The sequence below is a fragment of the Hyaena hyaena genome, unplaced genomic scaffold (genome assembly GCF_003009895.1).
Source record: "Hyaena hyaena isolate Hyena2069 unplaced genomic scaffold, ASM300989v1 scaffold_200, whole genome shotgun sequence".
Lineage (NCBI taxonomy): Eukaryota > Metazoa > Chordata > Mammalia > Carnivora > Hyaenidae > Hyaena > Hyaena hyaena.
The window spans coordinates 249807-269918 of NW_024080834.1; the positions used below are offsets into that span (position 1 = coordinate 249807).

At 36.4% G+C, this 20112-nt stretch overlaps 1 pseudogene; it reads right to left on the reverse strand.

Annotated features, from left to right (window-relative positions):
• Nucleotides 1-220: 220 nt before the first annotated feature.
• LOC120238272 overlaps nucleotides 221-20112 on the reverse strand; it is an 82302-nt pseudogene continuing 62410 nt past the window's right edge.

Genomic DNA, 20112 nt, shown 5'->3' on the forward strand with positions numbered 1-20112 from the left:
TTTGATAGGAAGCAGTGAAGATGTAATTTTGACCCCACTTTTCTTGCGAAGATCATATTAAAAGGCCCAAATATTGATAATGAAATTGCAGATAAGAGAGTTTATGGGAATTACCTAAAAGCAAAGAGGTGAGTATAATTAAGCTCTATCACTCACCCATTTTCATGCAAAGTAGTCAATTCTCCTGGAATATGAGTTTCCTCTCCTCATCTTCATCTGCATAGGCGGGAGGCAGAGCATTAGCAACATCGTGAAGCAGTTGAGGTGGGCTCTTGAATCGAAGGCCTGGAAACCTTAAAGCTTAAAATTCCTCGTCTTCTTCCTCTGGCTTGTCATCATCTAAAGCTAAGGCCACACAGAAAAATGCCTGGATACAACATGCTGGTTCAAAGAAGGAAAAACTGAGCAAGGGTTGATGAGAGAAATGAGAGAGTTTGAACCAGGCAGCCAAGGCAGGGGGTGACTGGAAGGTGCAGCAATTTGAGAAGACCCTTTCAAAAAGTCTTTATAAATGCAGGTGAGAAGCAGCAAGCATGAAGTTGAAACCACAGGGGACTTAAGAAAAGGGAAAGGAAGAGCTCAGTCTGTGAAGAGGGAAAGGGGAGGGCAGGTTGAGTTAAGGGACACGTGATCTCTGTTGCTCTCCAAGAACAAGACGAAGGTAGAAGTGGTTTAGAAGAGAAACAATAAAATTCTTCACAGTGACTTACAGATGCAAATTTTCCCATCACTTCCAGTTCTGGAGCCTTCTACACAGGTAGAGTCATGTTCCCACAGAGTTAATACGCAGAATGTCACAGACTCTACTGACATCCAGACACTCACCACATCCAGGAAAATTTAAACAATGTTTTTAGGTGTTGAGAGAGAAGATAGACATTATGAACTCATGGGCATCACTGTGTTTCCCTTGTCACCTTTATCAGCCAATAACAAGGCTTGGCCAGATAGAAAGCTTAGCCCCCAAACTCTTCCTCAAGTATACCCTGCCAATTATTTTTCTTCCACTCATTTCTGAGCTTACTGTAGTTCATCTACATAGACAAGTTCTTCCTGAAACCTTGATCACAAGATTTAGATGAAGAATATGCAACTTAAAAGTAATTCAGTGGTCTCGGGCTGCGCACCACTCTGCAGAATGTTCATCATTCTTGAATTATTCAGTATCTATGGTGAAGAATTTATTCCATGTGTAATTCTGTACAAGGCTCGTGGACAATTTCAGAGATGGAAGGACCCCAGGCCTTGATCTCATTTGACTTACTAGTGGTATATGTCCACATCCGAGCCCAGACTTTGGTCAAAGTGTTTATGATACTAAAAGTTCATTTATAAAGCTGAGTTTCTAAGTTTTGCTTCAGATTTTGGATACCTTTCCCATTTGGATGTGTGTACCCAAGTATGTACATTCACGCCATACAATCATCTCTTGGCTCACTCTACTTAAAAGCAGATGGTACGTGAAATTCAACTTTTTTTTGGCCTTGTTAATTGGATGGAATGTGGTAATGGTAATATACTCTACCGTGTTTAGAATATATAGATATAGTTTTATATTCTTTGCTGTTATCTATACTGCAAGGCTAAGGAGTTTGGCTACTCATACGAAGAAACATACCTATCATTGTCAAAAGAATGTAGGAAGTTGTTTCTTCAAGCAAAGAAACACTATTCTCTCTAAGGCATTAAAACCTCACATAATTTTACTATTATCGAAATAGTTATCAGTTCTCTAATCTTTGCTTCTATTTAAATACTATGGCTCAAAATAATGGTAATAATGATCATAAGTGAAAAAAGCTTTCACTTTTTTAAGATAAGCTTTAAGAAATAAATTATACCAATGACTTACATGAGCCATTTTTAATAGTATAAAAAGGTGAATTAATCCTCCTCACTAAATTCATACTTTCCTATGATATTTGAACATACATAGATAGATAGATAGATAGATAGATGACATCTAGAAATCATCTGGAAGATAAGTGAACCAGTTTTAACAAATAAATTAGAAGATTATAAAATGACTCATCTGAAAGCTTGCATTAGCTAGATTAATATCAGATATGTAAAAGATTCTGGTACATATCTGAACTGTGGCTCACGAACTGGCAACCCTTTTGCTTTGACTTTCTTAATTAAAATGACTTTCAGTAACCAACTTTAATTCCAGTCAAGCTTGCCATGAGTGATTCTTATGGCTTTGTGCTATGGCCACCCCGAATATCTCACTTGCCTATGTATATTAAATTAGATAAAAAGGATTATGGGCCAATGGATGTTATACTAATAATAGCTACTTTTAGCAGAGTGACTTCATGATGTCAATCACTGTTCTAGGCACTTTACATTTATTACTTTACTTCATTTACCCACTAATCCTGTTACTGTCTTCACTTTACTGATGAGGATCTGAGGCTCAGAGCAGTTAGGGTCGCCCAGGTTCACACAACAGTAAATGACAGAACCACATACAAATCCAAGTCCATTTAGTGTCAAAACCTTCCCTTTCCTCCTCTAACCCTCAAATGTTCATCCCGCACTGATTGCCACATCACATAATGATTTCATGTTCGATCTCAGAATTTACCATCACATCCACAACCATCAGAAGTGATCCAAAAGCCTTCCTGACAACTGCATTCATAGCTTCCTAAATAGTTGATGCAGAGTTGGGCACAGCAGGCTTCTCCACTCTCACATTCATCAAGGTCTGAAGGGGAAAAGGACATTTCTGTTATTTAAGAGACAGGAATTGAACCAACCTATAGTAGTGCCAATAAGCCTCTCTTCCAAGTTACAACTGTTTTACTGATCATTTTCTGTTTCTCAGACTACATAGTACAAACATCAAAGAAACTAACACAAAAAGAATGAGGCCCACATTTGGGTTTGTTTCTTACATGCTTCTCCTCTCCTTGTTACTTATTTTTAAAGCATGTAAATAATCTCCAAATGCATTAATAAGCACAGGAGAAGAGATATCTGCTATTTTCTCACTTTAAACAGCAATGTGACTGAATAAACAGATAAATTCAACAACAACCAACACAACAACAACAACAACAACAACAATATCTTGAGAAGAGCCAAAAAATTCCACTAAGTGAACATTTCATAGCTGCAAAGAGGAGGTAGTCTTAGCCTCCATAATGTATTTGTTCTTCCAGAACTTACGATGAAAGAGCCATCCCAAGCAAAAGGAATTCATGTGACAGGCAAGAGAAGTGGTAACTGCAATTCAGAGAGAGGGCAGAAAATCATTTTAAATATTCATGTTTTAAAGTATAGAATATTTCAGAGAATTTGCTTGAGTTTTTGATGATGCATTGACTGGATGGATGAGTGGGTTCTGGGGGTTTTTATCACCATTGGTAACACCATTACTCTGGCATGTCCTATCAAATAAAGGTTCTTAAATCATGGTCTTTAAGTCTCCTTCAACACTATTATTCTAAAATTTTACCATCTTGAGTGTTGTTTCCTAAGACATAATTGCCCTGAGGAAAAGAAACATGTACCAAAAGATGTCAAATCAAAACATTTCAGCTACAAAATAATCTATTTGGCATGAGTTTTGAGGTGATCATTTCTAACATAATTAGCTGAGTAGTGGTGACAGTCTCTTCACCCACTATTTCCTTAGGCTACACAGTTGGGAATTGTGTGGTCAGGATTTTTGGCTATCTGCCCTTGGTTCAGTTTGACCCCCTCTGTTTGTTGAGCTGTTAAGTTGGGTGGCCTTCAGTGTTGACGTTACTGAATTTCATTGTTCCATAACTCCACAAGCAGTCATAGATATTAAAGGTCAGTGTCTCAATTAACCTTGGAAAGGGTACCAATGTAAGAAACGCAGATAAGAAAAAAGAAAGAAAAAAAATGCAATCAATAGGCCAAGGTGAAGGGTCACCATAAAATATCTAGATGAGGGTCATTTGGACACAAAACATTCTTCCTCTTGCAAAATGTCACAAGCAGTGCTGCTCACAAAGTTCTAGATGATATTTTTGTCTTTTTTATATTAAACCTTCCTTTGCCCTTTAGATTAAAAAAGCATGAATATAGGGGACCAAAACTTTTTTTATTTTCTTAAATGTTTATTTATTTATCTTGAGAGAGAAAGACAGAGGAAGAGAGAGATAAAGAGCATGATTGGGGGCGGATCCCAAGCAGGCTCTGCACTCTCAGCCCAGACCCTGATGTGGCGCTTGATCCCACGAACCGTGAGATCATGACCTGGCCAAAACCACAAGCCAGGTGTTTAAGGGACTGAGCCATGCAAGTGCCCCCCAAAACTTTTTACAAAACTCAGTTTCATTTCATCTAAAACATTATCCTTTAGGTTTTTTTTTTTTTTTTTAATTTTAAGATTTACATCTTCTCAGATACCACCAGAGCCTCTAAACATACAGGTCTCAGGATTCCCTGTTATCAACTAGCACAGAGCACAACTGCATCACATAATTGGAAAATTAGTTCCTCCATCTGACTATCATATTATGATCCATTTCAGATTCTTCTTCAATTATCATTCCTCTGAGACTATCTTTAGTGTGTCTCCTCTGTAATATCCTCAGTCTGAAACTCACCTGAACATCCTTTCTACCTCATAAGCCTTTGTTAAAATGCCCTGTCTCTTCAACTTTTGCATCAGCTATTTCCCAAATTTCTAGATTTTTTTTCTGATTTTATTTGGTCAGATTTTTGCTTGCTTATTTTCCCTTTTTAATTTTCCTCATCTCTATTTTTTCTGACACAAGCCAATATGCCAAATGTTGCAATGTTACAGAGAAATTCACCTGTACATAAAATTGAGCCCTAATTAAAAAAAAAAAAAAAAAAAAAAAAAAAAAAAAAAAAAAAAAAAAANATCCAAAGTAAACCATAAGGGGTGCCTGGGTGGCTCAGCTGATTGAGCATCTGACTCTCAATCTCAATTCAGGTCTTGATATCAAGGTCATGAGTTTGAGCCCCGTATTGGGCTCTGCTCTGGAAATGTAGCTGACTTTAAAAAGTCACAGAAGAGGCGCCTGGGTGGCTTAGTCGGTTAAGCGTCCGACTTTCGCTTAGGTCATGATCTTGCGATTCGTGGGTTCGAGCCCCGCGTCAGGCTCTGTGCTGACTGCCAGCTCAGAGCCTGGAGCCTATTTCAGAGTCTGTGTCTCCCTCTCTCTCTGACACTCCCCTGCTCATGCTGTCTCTCTCTCTATCCCCTAGAAATAAAAAAAAATATTTTTAAAAAATCACAGAAAAAGTAAACCGTAAAAGAACTTGAGCTTCTGTATTTGTTCCCTATATATGACCACTGAATATAGCTTCAAAGGTTAGAAATTAAAAAATATTTTCTAACAATTACCAATTATTAAATTAGTAACTTTACTGCTTGTCAGACACTAATATTTTGGATAGTCACCTTGCAAATTATATTAACACATCTCTAGGTTTTAGTCCTAATAAAATTTGCAGTTAGGTAAGACTGAATGTTTGCAGATTTGATGACTGACTTTCATATTTATTTGTATATTCAAATATATTTTGAAAAGCTAATCTTAAAATAAGCTAAAAAATTATTTAGTTTCCTTTATGCATGAATGTTTTTATAAAGCATCCATGGCTTTAATCTGTTCTCAGGCAAATAAGTAAAGTATGCATACATATACTCCAAACAAATCATTGCCTCTAATCAAGTGAATATTTGGACTTAAGGAATGAGTGTTATTTATTGTTGGAAAATGAAAGAAACTTGAGGCTTAAACAATACAACCTCATGCTGACTGCTGAAATATCATAAATATGTGCTTTTCCACATTTTGACCCTGGCAGATGTTATTTTTTTTCTAGCTGTAAATAAGAGCTTCCCTGAATTGTACTTTTCAAAGAATAAGGAAAGACACCAGATTGTAAGTTGCAGAGGTTTAGCAAAATTCCTTTCTCTTACCCAACAGTCAAAAGAGAAAGACAGTAGAACAAAAGAAAGGGAGGAAAGAAAGAAAAAAGGAAGAGAGGGAAAGAGGGAGGAAAGGAGAGAGCCTTTTATATTTTCCAGAGATAAAAATGTTAGCAAGGTAGGAAAATATAAGTGTATTTTTCATTACATAAAAACTGACAATGGAAGTAATTGGTTTCTTCAAGTTAACCACTGTAGACTGGAAAAAATACAGAAAGCAATGTTGGATCAAGAAATCTGTGTAATGGTGTTGTTTTGGTTAAATAATTTATGAAGCCAGAATACTTCAGAATCCCTTTAAGTTCGTTCTGTCACGTTATATTGTCAAAATAAAAAATCCCAAATACTTTGACCTCTGAAATTCACCTCTTCTTTTATGATACTTCAATTTGTCTCTAACCACACTGAGTAGTATGAAATGGTCAAAGCTTTTTTTCAGATTCATATTATAATTTTTAAGAAAGGTGATATAAAGTATTCCAAAAGAGAACAAGCAAATATGGTATTATAATTCCTGAATAATGGCAAATTGCTTGAGGGACTTAGAGGTTCCTTCAGAACCAAAGCTCATAGTAATATAGTTTGATCTTCACTATTCCTATTTTTAGTAGATATTCCCTTTTCTCAGAAGCTCTGGATTAAACATTTCATATGGAACAAGGTTAGGGTAGAGTTTATTGTTATTTTTCCATATGATAAAAGTTCCAATAATATGTTGGAAAAATTATTCATTAAGAATGGGTTTGAGCTGGGATTTCCAAAGAATATCTTTTAAAGTTTTCTTTTGGAATGTAGCTACTTGCCATATCAAAGTTGAACATGCATCCCAATCATCACCAGGTTGAAAATCAATACACATGGTTTAGTTTCTGTTTGAGGTAAAGTAGGGTGTATTTGTTGTTTGAATCATAAATTACATTAAATGGTTAGCTAGGCCTTGCAGGATTTTCTTGACATAAAACTATTAAGTCAATGTATTTTGTTAAAATGTTTTAAATCTCTTTTAACTTCAAAATGACTACCTAAACATAATGATGTCTTATGCCAAGTAATCTTTCTTTTACATTTATTCAGTAGCCAGAGATACAATTCAATTTACTTCTCCTTGCAGTTTGACAAATGTGGCTCATATTCCAGCCACAAATGTATATTAGAGATGAAAGGGCCAGATGAATCCAGGGCAAATTCTGAAGATGGCATTTACCATACATTACCTATGCATATTTTCTCATCCGAATCAAGCTGGTGTCCATGGTTACAGGAACAATGGGGGGCTCCCCAAGTACATGCTCACAGTGATCAGAACAACCACCATTGTTCTCTTTACAGCTATTGACAATTTCCAATTCAATCCCTTTCCAAAACCAGCAAAAGAGAGTTATTAGCATAACAACAGGAAAACCTGAATATATGTTAATAATGGGTATACTCTCTGTTAGGAGGATGACAAACTTTATTGGAAATTTATCAACACTCTACGCATATAAAACTCTGAGGGCTATTAGGCATTGTAAATGTCTATACCTTCTCAAAATACTAATAAACCTATAAATAGTGTTAAGTTAATGAAGTGATGCAGAAGAGTAATAAGTCCACCAGTGGTTATTAAACACTCTTCTTAAATGACAGTTACCTCTGGGAATTTTCAGTATTTTCAGGATATAAAAAATATGCACATCGAATCAATGATCAGAACCCAAGTAGGTTGTTTGCCAGTTGACACATCTGTTCTCAAGCTAATGGTAGGTTATTATCTGTTCTTTTTTAGAGGCTGTAACTACATGAAAATAATGTTAAAAATAGCCCTAGAACAAAAGTATGAACACAAAACCAATGAATGAGCTGATCATACGTAACTAGTATCACGTTGATGTGCTAATTAGTTTTGATGTATATGAGCACCATTTATTATATAAACATACTATTACTTTGAAAAACAATTTGCTGATCCTGGTACATGCAACTAATTGGAGGCATCTTGGGGGATACTGGCCTCAGCATATGGACACCAACTGTCCTGAGCACCATAGGCATTATAATCAATCATTTTCTAAGTGAGCAATGAGAAATAAAAAATGCTTTGAATCATTGTTAAAAATACAGAACTTGGGTATTCTGCTATTTTCACCATTGGCCACTATTGTTCTTCTGCTGCAGTGCCTGTAAGGTGATAGCACAGTGGCTCCCGGATCCCCAGCCTCAGTCTCCGGTAGGCAGCCACTCTATGTGCTCCCAGAGCACTCAGCACCATCCAGTCATTGCGCCCCTCTGTGCCATCATCATCCTGCATTACCCGGCTCATCGCAGATGTTCAAAAATAAGTTTCAAATGATTGAATAAACAAAAAGATTATGCTAATCAATTTGTTATTGAAAATAAGAACCCCTTTGGGTTTAGAAACAACTACTTTAGCACTGAGGAAACTTTGGAAGCTAGAGGAAAGATCGAAATAATGAAGAGAACTGATATTTTTACAATATGTTAACATATACTCTCTAGGGAGGCATATTTTAAATAATGGCTCCTATTCTTGTTCTTTTCTCTGGACAATGCAGTTCTAAGACTGATGGTGGTAATTTAATTTAAATATAAATTACATTGTTGTAACCTTATTAAAGAATACATGAGACTAAAACAAGTACATATGTAGATCTACTATAACTGCCTGTGAGAAGTAAGCTGAGATTTTGTGTTCTTGATACTGGTGTTAAATAATTCTCCACCATCTTACTAAAAAAAATGTATAGTTCAAAAAAATTTAAAAAATGATCCTTGTAGTTTGTCACAGGTAGCAAATAACCATTATTTACTCAACATATTCAAGGTACACTAAATTGCTTGGTAATCTGGGGGAAGTCTTATTTAACCATGCTGAATCTGGAATTTTCCAACTTATTTACTTACGTTTTTGAAGTAGGCTCCATGCTCAGCATGATGCCCAAAACGGGGCTAGAACTCAGGACCCCAAGATCAAGACCTGAGCTGAGATCAAGAGTTAGACACTGAACTGGCTGAGTCACCTAGGCACCCCAGGAATTTTACAATTTCTAATCATGAATTAGTGATAGTTTATTTATGCCACTCCATAAAGATTTCATGTTTATGCTATACAGTGCTTCAAGAGCCTCTGTGGAGAAATTATAAAAATACAAAATATTGTTTTCCTAGGAAAAAATCTAAAACAATATTTTCCTAAAATATACTTGTTATCTGAAGGACACGTAATTCATCCTTAAGCATTACTATGTTCTGAAAACACTTCTTCCACCTACAGGTTTTGAAAGAACCCAAAACACCAGTTCTCACCAAGAAAGTTTTGTGTGGCAGTTAGTAAATATTGAGGTCTGGTGAGAGCTGCACAAAGAACTTAGCCAAATATTCACATAAGGAAAAAAAATGTAAAAATACACTTCTGCCAAATGTATTCAACTCTAGGGCAAATTGCTTTCCCAAGTAAATTTTTCAGAAAGCTGGTACCTCATAAGTCATTAGCAATAATGGCCCCCTCTTTCATGATAACTAAAAATGTACTAGTCAGACTGCAAGAGATTTTATTTCAGACATTTGTAAAGCATATTTATCTCCTAAACCTCCTAAACCTCTGGCCGCATTAAAAGTCAAAATATTAATAAGAAAGAAAAACTCATCCACATTTCTCTCTGCTTGAAAGGACTCCTCAGGGCACTGAGAGACTCACTTCAGAAGTAGTTGTATCCCAATTAGTAGTTAATTCTCCTCTCCTGTCCTATTAGTTTGCTTTTGAAAAGACAAATGTCACCATAACAAAACTCCTTGTCTTTAAGCAATAGAAATATACCATCAGACCTCAAGGCTACCCTGGTGACCCGAGGATTAAAGAAACAGAATTTGAGCAGTGGAGAAGAATTTTTTTAAATTCTTTAGTGACTCTAAGAATGTCTCTTCGTGAGAGAGCTTAGGGAAGAACACAAATTTGTTTATTCTATTCATCACGATCATTCTTCCTTGACTAAACTGATAAGTAGATATACAATGTATACAAATGCGTAAGAAAGTTGAAAGGAGTCTAAAGACCCTAGTTCAAGTCCCAGTGCTGTCACTTACTAATTTTGTGTCGTTGAGTCCTTGGCCCCAACACTGAATTGATAGTTCCCTAAGGTGTGGAGAACTGGGAAGAGCGTATTTGGAACTGAGACTGGAAATCAGCAGTTCTGTTTTGTAATGCCTGTCAGTCAAGCAAGTGGAGACACTGAGTACATAGTTTGATATATTCATATGCAGTGATAGTGAGAAGAGAAATGAAATGTAAATTGGACATTTAGAGAAGGGAAAGAGATAGAGATGAAAACAAGGAAAATGTGAAAACATGAAAGAAAAGGAAAATGTTTTGAGAAAAGGGTTGGAGGCACTTGGGTGGCTGAGTTGGCTAAGAGTCCAACTAGATTTCAATTTAAAAAATGAGGAAAAATGAGACATAGAAAGGTTTAACTTCTGGTGTCTGGGTGGCTCAGTTGGTTAAACACTCGGCTCTTGATTTTGGCTCTGGTCATGATCTCATTGTTTGTGGGATTGAGCCCCATGTAAGGCTCTGCACTGACAGCATGGAGCCTGTTTGGGATTCTCTCTCTCTGCCCCTCCCCTGCATATGTGTATATTCTCTCTCTCTCTCTCTCTCTCCAAAATAAATGAATAAATAAACATTTTAAAAAAGAACAAGAATGAGGTTAGTCAACTATGTTGAATGCTGCTGAGGGGTCAAGCAGGAAAAAACCAGAGATGCTAACAAGCAGCCTGGCAGCATGGAAGCTATGGGTGACCATGAGTGGGTAGAGATGCAGATCTGATTAGTCTTGGACAATGGGAGAGTGTAAGATGAGGAGAATACACTGGCTAAGTGATAAAAAAATTTTATATGAAGGAGATCAGACTGAAACTACAGTGGGGCATGGGCTCATAGGAGGGTACTTTTTTAAAATATATTTTTAAAAGTGTTTTTTTTAAAATATTTTTATTTATTTCTAGGAGAGAGTGAGAGAGACAGCGTGAGCAGGGGAGGGTCAGAGAGAGGGAGACACAGACTCTGAAACAGGCTCCAGGCTCTGAGCTGGCAGTCAGCACAGAGCCAGACGCGGGGCTCGAACCCACAAACCGCGAGATCATGACCTAAGCGAAAGTCGGACGCGTAGCCGACTAAGCCACCCAGGCGCCCCTTTTTAAAAGTGTTTTCAATGTGTATTATTTTTGAGAGACAGACAGACAGACAGACAGAGACAGAGAGTAAGCTGGGAAAGGGCAGACAGAGGAGGACACAGAATGGAAAGCAGGTTCCAGGTTCTGAGCTGTCAGCACAGAGCCTGATGAAGAACTTGAACTTACAGATGGCAAGATCATGACCTGAGCTGAAGTTGGCCACTTAGCCAACTGAGCCATCCAGGTACCCCTGATAGGAGGGTATTTTAAAGATAGGAGATATTGGGCCATGTTGATAGGCTGATAAGAGTGATCCATTAGATAACTGCAATAGCAAAGATACTGAGATATGAGAAAGAATGGAATCTGAAATATTGTAGGGAAGGTGGTCTTTGATAGTACTAGGACCACAGGGGTGAAGTCTTTTTCATGAGATTTTATGGGGTATTTTGCATCAATTGTTAACTTGACTGGTAGTTTGCATCCTCTTTCTTGATGATATAAGAAACAAGGTAAAGATAAAGGCAAAAACAGAAGTAATATAAAACTTTGAAACAGAATGAGAAGGTGTTAGAATTCTTTTTGATGAGGATGGAAATAGACATATTCTGAGAGCGTATATTGGTCCAGTCACGCTGCATAATCATTTGAGATTTATGGTCTTGAGTTCAAAGTAAAACTAATTAACGTGGTTGTACTCTGAACATGACAAAATTTACCTGCTAAGGTATAGAGATGGTAGAGAAAGAAGGCAAGAAGTTACTGAGAGAAAAGCAGAGTCTAAAGAAGAAAGAAAATGTATTGCTGATATACCGTGATTACATAAGAAGCAGCAGAAGTGAATAAATCAGCCAAAGCAAAAAAAATTGCTGCCATTTGAAAACAGAGGGAAGAAATGGAGGATGAGTGAGTTAGAGAAATACTGAAGTGGAGAACATGGAATTTGAGGGAATCCATATCAGACAATTTTAAGCTTAGTAAAGCAGAAAGTGTATCATTCATCTATAGGTTGAGTAGTGGACCAATGGAGAAGACATGAAAACAAAATAATGGTAATAGCTATTAAGAGCAGTTAATAATTCCACATATTAGCATTTAATATATTCATAATTAGAGCTTAATAAAAACATAAAACAGAGCCTAGGTGAAGAAAGGCTAGATTTAGATGAGAAGGATCATCTTTCTTTTTGAGTAAGAAGAAGAAAAGAGGTAGAGGGATGAACCAGAGAAAGAGAACACAGTCAGAAGAAGCTGCTTCAAGACGCATGATGGAAATGAACAGAAATGGGAAAGGGAGGAGAAGAGCTGACGTGAAAAATACACGTGACAGCATCCAGTATGTCAGGCATGGTACTTCAATCGTGAGCTGCTCCTGTGCTGCTGGGCCCTTCACCACTGCTGGCTCCTTTTCCCGGTGTTTTACATTGGAGTTATTAGTGTTCAATAAACACTGCACAGCAGTGGTGATGAAAGTAGGCAGCCTCCTCACAAAGGAGAGCTGTGGGTCCAGAAGAGCCCCAGACCACAAGCCCTGAGATAATCCTTACTGTCTACACTGTGGTCATTATGCCTACCATTTTCTATTGAATCTGGGCCTCTGTTTCTTCAAATCACAATGAGGGTGTTGGACTTCTAAGATCCCACTCTTACCACACCCCAGTGGAAAACATTTTCAGAAGCTTCTGCTTTGGTAAGTTATTCAGTATGGTTCTTTTGTTTATTACTCTTTTTAATACTTGTAAAATTTGACACATTTCCTGGGTTTCTATTGTCACCACTTACTGTCACACTGTTTTCCATCAGCTCCCAGCTCGAAGCCAGGGTGGCAGGCACAACTGGAAGGTTCCATTGTGTTCACACCGTGATGGTTGAGGTGAGCCGGCCCTTCAGCACACTCATTTATATCTGCAGAAAGAGATACACAGTAGCTATGTCTTCAGAGCTCAAATCAAGATTTATTTGTAAACTATAAACACGAGCTAAAGGATCCCCTTCCTCTCAACCCCAGACATCAAGCATAGCAGTAAAATACCACACAGGCGCCATATTTTCAAATAAACCAACTGCTAATTGTATGAACTCAAATGCTGCTCTAATGCTCTCAAACACGTCTATCAGAGCCTCCAATTGGGAGAATGATAAAAGGAAATAATTAAAAAGTATACTTTATCTGTTCCCTAATAATATAGGGACAAGTCATCAGAATTTGTCTTTGGGAATATATTTCACATTCTTAACCAAAAGTGGTATCTCCCTGATTTAAGGTAGACAGGATATGTGGACAAGGCATATTTGGGGCCTTCATGGATACCAGTCCATGGTCTAAGCTCTACCTGATTGTCACAGGGCAGTGCCATTTAAACAAGGGCGCTTCCTCTTTCCCCTGACACGGAGAGACTGTTCCTTTCAGGGTAACTTCATTCTGCAGTCCAGAGAGTCCCTGTTCTCTCCCTGCAACATTTTTCCAAGTACTACTTACTCTTGGACTGTGCTGCGTGTCATCTGCACTAGGGCATTCATAAGAAATACTTATTCTTCTGAGGCATTTTTAAAACTCTATATAGACAGTAATTTGGAGAATAGACTTTCTGAGAATAATGAATTAGACACTAAAATTTTGAAAGAGATTACATCTAGATACACCTAGATAGCTGTATATGTCTATACATACATGTATTTGTCAACTTTCCACAAATATTTAATAAAGTCCTATTCTGTGCCGGATGCTAAGTGAGGGAAATGCTGTGTAAACAGAAGACCAAAGCAGAAATGTTCTCTGTCAGATAAGCATATTAACACCATCAACAGAAAACTGTATCTTAGTTTTGGCTTAAGGAAGAAAAAATAAATAACTAAGCAGTAATTTTTAGATCTAATTCTTTTTCAGTTTCTCAATGTGTTTATCCATCCCATAAGTCAGGGAATATTTTGGTATTTTCATAATTAATCCAAATAAACTGTTTCTCATTTCATGAAAATGTCATGATAAAAATGAAGGATTCTGTGATTTCTCTGAAGTTATTAAAACAAAGACTGTCCCACAGGAATGATTTCATTTATTAGTTCTGGTTATGGAGTAATTTGTCACTTTCATCCTTGAATTGAAGTATGTCTGTTTTGCTATTTCTAGGAAACAGAAATATGTAACCTTGTATTTATAGTTTCTTTCTTTTTGGATTTAATTATTTCTAAGTTCTGAGAACACTCATTTGCACATACTTGTGTTTCAAAGGTTATCCCCCACCTTCTGTAGCCTATAATAAAAAGCTCCCCGTGTAGTTACAGAAGGTTTTGAATATTAATTCTGGAATTCACTTCATAATGAGAAACAGAAAACAAAAGCATTAATTCTGAAACTACACCAGACCATGTTTTTCATAACTAAAAATTTCAGAGTTTTTATAGTTTCACAAAAATACCTTTCAGAATGATCAAATGAGATTATAAGTGTTCTTTTTAAAGCATAAATGAAAACACCTCTCTCCCAGCTGTTCTGACTATTCAAAACTAAATTACAACAAAATTTCAAACAATTATACAATTAAGCCATCAGCTTCAACCTTCTACCTCCACAGACCTTTGTGTCTTCAGACAGCTGGTACCCTGGGCAGACAGACACACCTGGCCACACCATTCTCACTCTGACAGATGTGGGCACATCCATTCCCACCTTCGCAGGGGGCCATCTCTGGAAGCAATTAAGCAGTGGTAGTTTATAATCCATTAACTTCATAAAGATATACAAGATGGAAGGGTGGAGAAAGGTAAGGAGGGAACTGGGGCCATGGAGTTTTTCATCTAAAGATGGTAAGGACTCTGGAAAGTCTTTTACTACTTTCAGAAGGAACTAATCCCATAAAAAGTTGCCCATGTTGTGATCTGAACTCCAAAATCTAAACAGATTTAAATATGGATTCAACCCAGAGAAGAATTAGCTTAATTTCACTCTTCCCAGAATCTGCCTTCTGCCCTCTGGTACTAAAAGTTCAACAGAGTCAGCATGAACTCTACCATACACTTTTTCATTCTATCCTTCTCTCTCAACCATTTTACTCCATTGGGCATCAGAATCACCCTTGTATCTCTTCGGGGTCACCTTTGCTTTTGGATAAAAAACCATGGTGTGAGAAGAAGGCAGGCTGAAGTGACAGAGGAGGGTCTTAGCCATAGCTGCCATGGAGACAGAATATAGTTCAGATCCCACTGGAATTAAGTCAGGTGGCCTACTTTTCCCCATCACTTGCTCCTGTCTTAATCAGCCTTAGTCAAATTCTCTGGAAGTCCAGAATAATATAAAGTCACAAATCCTATCAAGAGTACCTCGATACAGAGCTTATTTGCTGACTTTGACAAGCTGCTGGGGTAGAACTTCAGAATTTTTGTTCCTTCCCCCCCACATTTTTTCCTTATAATACCCAGAGTATAAAATCAAAACAATATATACAGCCATTCTGTCCCCACATGGGCCTAGTTTTAACCCAACCACTACCACACATAAATGCTTTCAATAGTTTTTTGTGAATAATTTCTGACTTTCTTTTCAAAGAAAATAAAGTATATATACTTTATATATATATACATATATATGCATAGTTAAATACAGCTACCATTCACAGGTACAGTACATAGTATTATGCTGCTTGCTTTTATGATATAGAAAAATTTACTTGAAATTGTAGATTAATTTGGGGGAGTATTGCCATTTCAACAATATTAAAGTATCTGATCCATGAACATGAGATGCCTTTCCATTTAGGTATTTCATTTGTTTCAAAATGTTTTATAGTTTTTAAAATATAAGTTTTGCACTTTTTGTTAAATTTATTCCTATATATTTTATCCTTTTTGATGCTGTTGTAAATAGAATCTTCAAATTTCATTTCCATATTATCCATTGCTCGTATATAGAAAACCAATTGATTTTTATGTGTTCATTTTATATCCTTCAACTTTGCTGAATTTCTTCATTGACTCCAATAGGTTTTGCAAGTGAATTACTTAGGATTTTCTATAGACAAATTGTGTTATCTGCAAATGGAGAGATTCCATTTCCTCCTTTCTAATCTTGATGCTTTTTCTTTTCTTACCTTATTGCTCTGGGTAGAACCTACAGTATAATGTTGAATAGAAGTGGCATAAACAGACATATTTGTCTTATTCCTGATCTTAGGGGGAAAGTTTTAAGTATTCACTATTAAATATAATATTAGCTATGGGTTTTTCATAGGTTCCCTTTCTCAGGTTGAGAAAGTTCTCTTCTATTTCAAGTTTGTTGAATTATAATGAAAAGATGCTGGATTTTGACAAGTGTTTTGTTTTGTTTTTCTTCTTGAATCTATTGAGATGATAATGTGATTTTTGTACTTTATTCTATTTATATGGTATATAGCTTTAATTGATTTTGAGATTATTTTTCTGAGATAAGTCTTACTTGATTATAGTGTATAATCCCTTCTACATGCTGTTGGATTTGGCTTCCTAATATTTTGTTTAGGATTTTTACATCTACACTCATAAATATATTTGTTTGTGGTTTTCTTTCTTGTGATATCCTTGTCTGGTATTCGTATGAGGGTAATTCTGACTTCATGGAGTGAATTGGAAAGTGTTCTCTTCTCTTTAATATTTTTAAATAATTTGTAAAAATGTGTACTGCTCCTTCTCAAATATTTGCTATAATTCACCATTGGAACCATCTGGGCCTGAGCTTTTCTTTTTTGTAAAGTTTCAAAATTACTAATTCTATCTCTTTACTTATATATCTAACTCAGTGTGCCCTGAATTTCACACAAAGTAAAATTTGATGGAATTTGGGTTTTGTTTTCTTTACTGCATCTGTATTTTTGTCACAGGTTAATAGATCTACACAGCTTTATACCAGAAACTTAATTTACTTAATCTATATCCCCTACTACCAATTCTTAAGATAGTGGGATAGGTAACTTCTCTGAACTCTGGAAAGTGAGGGGTCATTTCTGCCAGATGCAAAATTATGAAGTAGATTGCAATTATATTTGTCATGTTCTTCTCATTGACCACTGTCTCTGGGAACATCTTTTCTAGGTTTACTTTAATCATCTATTGCCCTAATGCCTTCTTGATGTCCAGGTCTCAATATAAGGAGTTACCCTCCCAGAAAATGGCTATATATATATTACATATATAATGGTTATATGTAAGCCCTACTACCGTCAGAGGTCCTTTTTGTTTGGGGGACTGATTTTAACTGCAGACTTAACCCATTTGAATTAGACATGAAAGAACTATAAAATAAGACTTCTACAATGCAGCATTTGGCAAAACTTTTATTTTCAGCTGCAGAACATAGAAGGATATTTAAGGTAGCATGTGGGACACGAGTTATATTTTCAGTCAAGTTCTTAATGCTTCTTTTGTATAGAGCTAAAGGGCAGTACTCTTTATATAGTGGCACTTAAATGGGGTCTGTTCAAACTTGGCTTGGATCCTAAAAGGGTAACCACGATTGGGCTTACTTCTATCATAAACAAATAGAAAACCAGAGTAAAATGTATGAAACAACTGTCTGTAGATATTGGACAACAAAGAGCACAGAAGCAGGAATCCTGAGTGAAGAGAAACAAAGAAGCTAAATTACTGCTTTGGTTCTTCTGGAGACCATTTCTGGGTTACAGCACAAGAAAGAGAAACCAAAACAGAGCTCAGTGATCCTGGAAAATTAAAGAGATAAATCAGAGTTTCTGGTTATCAAGGAAACTATCATTTGTGGAATGTTAGAATGGGCAGGGTGAGGTGGGGAAGAGAGTGCTACACAGAGGGGAAAAAAACCTCCAGAAATCTATATACTGATTCTTTTGAATTTTTCACTAAACCTTAATCCATATATACATAGGGTAAATCTCCAGGAGGCCAGGCAAAGAACAAAGAAGAATTAGGGAAGCTGTAAGTCAAACAATTCCCAAAGCACACAGATAGCCAAGTATCAGTTAGTTCTTAGCAGTCAAACTGGGGAAGTATTATTGAACACATGGGGCTTTCAGTAGAGATCCCACAAGGGTGATGATTCAGTACTAGGACTAATCTAACCCCATAGTAAAGTCAATTCTAGATTGACCCTAACAAAACTTGAAAACAGCACTTAACAAGATCAAACTGATCTGCAAATAACCTAACGTGGCACCCAGCAAAAAAGCACAATACTTTTTAAAGGAGAACAAAGCTAGCATTCAACAATGTGAAATAAATAATGTCCAGCATTCCATAAAAGGTTAACAAACATGTGACAGGGTAAGCAAACATGACCCACATCCAGGAGAAAATTCATTTAATAAAAATAGACTTACACATAACAGAAACGATTAAATCAGCAGATAAGTATATTAAAACAGCATTATATGTAAATTTAATATGCCCAATGATTTAAAGAAAAACACATTTAATGAGTAGAAAAAGAGAAGATATAAAAATCTACCAAAGGGAACTTTTAAAGCAGAGGGAGATAAGATCTGAAATAGAAAGTTCACTAAATGGTATTATCAGCACATTACATAATTAGAAAATTATTGAACTAAAAACTTAGCGGTATAAATTATCCAAAATGAATAACACAGAGGACAAAAAAGACTAAGCAATTTAAATACAGAAAGTCTGGTAACTAGGAGAGCAATATTAAGCAGACAATATCAAATTTTAGCAGGATCTTCTCTAGTCAAACTATCAGGAAAGAGACAGTCTAACAGGAAAGAAAACTTTCAGAAAATGGCTGCCATGCTATAGCCAGACACCATAGAAAAAAATGTGACCCAACCCCCCACTTATGACACCAAAGCCTACACTTTCCCCCTCAACAGGATGTAAAGGGTGTTTTCCCCCTCCCCACTGCACTGATGTCAGAGGAGGTTGATCATAGAATCAAGACTTTTACCACCAATCAATGATAATGAGGCCACTTCACCAGGGTGGCCATGAAAGCTATGTGGGGACAGTAAAAAGACACACTTCCTAACAAAGTGGTACCAAAAGAGAGTTAGCATTCCCTTCTTGCACAGAATTAATGAGGCATACACTTATGAGCATTAGAAGCCCAAGTTACCAAGGTGGTAAGCTTGGATTTTTATTCACACTAAGTAGAAAAAAGTGGTACTCTACCCACCCTATTTACCCTTCCAGAGTAGGGTCAATGGAAACCACTTAAAATATAAGGGGTGCATAATATCCAGACTCTAATAACATAATATACAAAATGTCCAGTTTTCAGTAGAAAATTACTCATGCCAAGAACTAGGATGATCTCAAGAAGATTGAAAAAGTGAACCAATAAATGCCATCACCAAGAGTTTAGAGATGTTAATATTATATAATAAAGATATTAAACTAGCCAACATAAAATTGCTTTAATGAACAATTACAAACATGTTTGAAACAAATGAAAATGGAAAATTTCAGAACTGAAGAACACAACAACCAAAAAACTCAATGGATTGGCCAATAAGTAGGATGGAGAGGACAGAGGAAAGAATCAGTGAATTGGAAGACAGAACAATAGAAATTACCCTAATGAACAACAGAGATAAAAACTAGAAACAAAACAAATTGAAAGAAAGAAAGAAAGAAAGAAAGAAAGAAAGAAAGAAAGAAAGAAAAGAAAAGAAAAGAAAAGAAAAGAAAAGAAAAGAAAAGAAAAGAAAAGAAAAGAAAAGAAAAGAAAAGAAAAGAAAAGAAAAGAAAAGAAAAAAAGAATGGAACTTTATTATTACTTAAAATTTTTTTTAACATTTATTCATTTTTGAGAGACAGACAGAGAGTGAGCGGGGGAGGGGTAGACAGAGAGAGACAGAGGAAAACACAGAATCCAAAGCAGTCTCCAGGCTCTGAGCTGCCTGCACAGAGCCCCACATGGGGCTTAAACTCAGACAGTGAGATCATGACCTGATCTGAAGCAGGATGCTTAACCGACTGAGCCACCGAGACAACCCAAGAATGGAACTTTAGAGACCTACAGAAACATAACAAAGATA